A 4,374-nucleotide genomic window follows, 5' to 3' on the forward strand; every position below is an offset into this window, starting at 1 on the left:
TTTTTCCACAGGAGAGTGGAGAATTAAATCTTTTATGGATTATATTGATTTAAATTACATTAATTTCAGTAAAAAATATAGGCCTTTACTTGTTCCATAAAGGTTTGAAACCCTTTGTAGCACCCCATGAAATCCAGCACCCACTCATGACACTTTTCCCTTTAACTCAGCACTGTGTGATTGCTGAGGACATGAATCTATGATCACCTGTTTGCTTATGATGATCTGTTTCGATTCTTCTTGAAGGTGTGTACAAAATGTTTCCTTTAGCTGGGATGGCCACGGTGTCCCATGTTTGTACAGCACCCAGAACACTTGTTTCGTGGCTGGGCCTCTGAGAAGCTTGTGCCATTCAAAAGAGAGGGTGCAGTAAAGAAAGAAATTGTTCTGTTGATGGATTTAGTGTGGCTTTCAGTGCAAACATACATGAAATGAAATCTGGGCAGAAGGTTGGTTCTTGGGTCTTATTGTTAATTTCCAAATGTGTCAAAAAAGCCTACTTAGGGCTTGACCTTGTAAGGTGCTGAGCATGTTTGGGAACTCCAGATGTTGCTCAATACTGAACACAGGTCCTTTTCTTTAAAAGAAATGTTTGCACTTTGAACAGAGGCAGCTTGGAGCTCTCTGGCATGGCAAATGTTTTGGAAGAGGCATAAATTACGGTTGGCTTTTGCAATGCTAGGCTCTTTGGAAACATTCCCCTTGAATAATGTTAAAAGCAATTCCAACTTATGTAATTTAGCTCATCCCTATCATCAGCATCAATAAAAAAAACCATTTACAGATTCCAGGCTCACCAGGACCTTTCCAAGAGCTGGCATACTCAGAGCCAAGTAACTTAGAAACAATGACTATTGATCTCAACAAGTGTGACTGCTCTTGCAGGGTGTTTGTGTGTGCTGAACTGGCACCAGAGGTGAAGAGTTTCAGTTGCTGTCATTATACCCTCATTGGCATCTATCAGAATCACTACCAAACTTGCACTGGCAGATAAAATCATACAGTGTCTGAGAGGTTACCCAGGTGTTATCTATTAATAGATATAAATTGTGCAGGAATTAACTTGTATTTTAGCTTAAGAGCTGTGAAAGTATTAAGTGTTTTAATTGCATTTTTTGGCCTCTATGTGCACCATGTTTTGTAGTGCTACTGTATACCTTTAGAAGAATTGCCTTTGTGTTACTTGCACGTCAGAAGATTTGGGTGTGAAGGGAAGTATAGCCATGATTTTACAAAGGTAACAAGGCCTATTTTAAAAGGTTTTACCTATATGCAACACAGTCCCTACTACAGTTTGAGCTCATTCAACTCCGTCTTGTCCTCTTACTAAATTTCTGTGATTCTATGGCAGACTTCCTAGGCCATTTTTCAATCCTCATGCTATTCCAAAATATGTTCCACCTGCCTCACAACAGTGGTATGAGATGATGAGATGCCTTTAGTTTCCCTGTCAGGATACACCTAAGCCACAGCATAAAAAGACTGCCTTTTTCTTATCTACTCCTAATGCTTTTTCATTCACATAATTGAAAGCTGTTTGCTTTTGTACCAGTGGCCAACTTAAAAATATTAAATGTCCCAACTGCTTTCAGGCTGATAGCACATTCATCTTCTGTAGCAGAGCTGTCCCCTGGCCCTGTGTCTGTGCTGGCAGGTACAAACTCTTTGCAAGTGGCACCAGACTGGAGGGCTGTCCTCATTCCCCTCTGTCATGTGTATTCCTTAAGGACTCTTGTCACATCCTGGGTGACACAGTCATGTCCACTCTTCATGCAGCTTTCACTCAGGCTGTAGGACAAATGGCTGTCAAATTGAACTAGCATATAAAGAGTTATTGTGAGGTCCTTCTGTGCTTTCTCTCTAAGTTCTTTTCCTGGATCCAAGTCATCTGCTCATCCCAACACACACTGAGCCTTGCTGCTCAGCTTTAGCTCTTCTGCTTTGGCTCTTCTGCTTCCTTGTGCTTTTTGTTTATTTAGAGCTTTGTTTATTAGAGCTTGTTGTTGTTTCATTTTTGTGCAGTATGCAATACTCACATGGCTGCAATCCACTGCCTAATTAACAGCAAAATACCAAGAACATTGCACTGCTTCTGTATCAGCCATTTCTCTGCATTGTTCTGCCATGTGACTGGTTTCTCTTTGCTGACACCATGTCTCGCAGGTAGAGGGTGAACATCACTCAGTTCTCTGAATTAAGGGCCTAAAGAGTTTAGGGGATAGTGGAAGACACTAGAGAGTTATGTAAATACCCTTAAGATGTAAACAAAGTAATTTTCTCATTTTCTGAAAGCTGCAGCTTCTATGAAGCTTCAGAATCTCTGTTCTCCCAGGCAGAAGACAACAAATACATTTTTTACACTGAGCACCATGTGCTGTATTCAGTGACGTTGTGCAGGGCTTTAAACTTCTTGCAGGAAATCTGTTGCACTGTGTTAAATTACTTGACTATGTGTAAAAAAAACTTCCCTGTACCCTTACTAGCCTTCTAGAGTCTAGGAAACATCTTCCTTAAAGACAGAACTATGGAGAAGGAGCAACTTCTACAACTATGGAGAAGGAAAAGTTACACAGCCTTTGTAATACCCATGCAATATGAATTCATCCTGCCTCAGAATGGTAAAAAATTGGAAGTGAGAGGAGAGCCAAGATGCTCGTTCTGGGCTTTTAAGTTGATATTTGCCTTTTTTGCATGTTTGCAGGATCATCATCTGCATAATTGAATTGGCAAATTCATAAAGCTGTAGTCAAAGCCTTTGTTTTGTATTGCACAATGAGATATTGTATTTCATTTCTCCTGTAAGATGCTTTATACTATTCCACAGTGTCTTAGCCAGCTTTTTCTGGCTCGAAGCAAATACTTTTAATAACTGAGACTGACCAAAAGGATGTTGTCTTCCTCTGTAGTTTAGGCATGAGGTATGATAGATCACTTTGTTACTGTCAAAGAGTGGAGTTTTTCACTGCATTGGCAACATGTTTAATTCTGGATCTTGTTATTCTGCTCTGCCTCTGCTGCCATTCCCCAGGACAGAAAGAGGAGAGGGAAGAGGAATTTTGCCTTTGAATGTTCTGCTGAAGTCACTCATTTTTATTGAGAGGCAAAAAATGTTTGGTCCTATTTGGAAATTAGTTCTGCAAATTGACTGACACATTGCTGGAAGACTAAATAGTAAAATACAGGGTTGTTTGTCTATATCTGACAATGTGGATTTCTTGTGAAAAATTGAAGTACTGGATAGCACCCAAATGTAAAATCTTGTGCTGGCTAAAAACTGAAGTGTTCTTAAAATCAGCTTCATCTGATTTTGGCTGTTTGAAGGTAGGCTGAAAGGGCTAGAAGTTCAGTCTCATTCTGACAATCACTTGGTGAGATTACAACTCCTCACCTTTCCAGTGAAACCATCCTGTTCGATTAGGGCTTGATTATCTTTTCAAATCAGTGTTATGCAAGGAAAATACCACTGATTTCATCCAGTGGTTCACCCAGGGGAGTGTCCTGATTCTCCTCCTTTCCCTGTTCCCTCAGGCAGGTTTTATGTGAGCAGCTTTGAGAAGGGCCCACGCTGAGAGTCCCTGCAGTGTGTAATTCACAGGCCTGGCGGATTTTGTCAATAGGTCCTGCTTTCCCTAAATACCTGTTGCACAGTGTCATTGAGGGAGCAAAATGTCACTGGCTAATCCCTCTGCTGCCCTTCCTGCCCTGCTCCACATGGCCCTGCCATGCCAAGGGCTGTGGCTGCACTGTCACCGCATCTCTGGGCTCCTGCCTTCTCATTCAGGGGCTTGTTCATCTGCATTCTGGCTGAAATGTCCTGAGCAATATCTTTGGGAACACGGGGCTTGCTGTGGTCATGGCTTTTCACCTGAGATTTGTTTTTTGGGCTGTGTCTCCTCTGTGGCTAACAATGGGATGGCAGCTGTGGGGATGGAGCAGAGCTGCACTAAACTGTCTGGGGGTGATGGCAGGGATGTATGCCAGGGCACACAGGGATCACTGGGATTCTGCTAACGTGGGACTCTGTTAGACCCTCAGCTAGGGCTCTCTCACCTTGTTAGCTCGTGCTGTCACAGCTACAGTGTGATACATGCCTGGATGTGCTCCTGTTCCTGGGAGAACTACAGCACCTCAGGCCATCAGAACTCCCACCTGGAGATGTAGGCTCTCAGACCAGCAAGGTGGGTGCTCACGTGAGCAGGGCAGCACTCAGTACCTTTGGATAGGCTGCTGATTACCAAAACCCCACTGTCCAGACGGCTGAATAAGATTTTAAGACAGGTTAGATCTAATTCATTTTATTTGGGAGTAAAGCAGTGCTGCCTTTTGGTAGCAATAGTCAGTTCCATATAATTGTTTGGGAAGGATGGACTTGTC

Source organism: Vidua chalybeata, chromosome 10 (genome assembly GCF_026979565.1).
Source record: "Vidua chalybeata isolate OUT-0048 chromosome 10, bVidCha1 merged haplotype, whole genome shotgun sequence".
NCBI classification, from domain to species: Eukaryota; Metazoa; Chordata; class Aves; order Passeriformes; family Viduidae; genus Vidua; species Vidua chalybeata.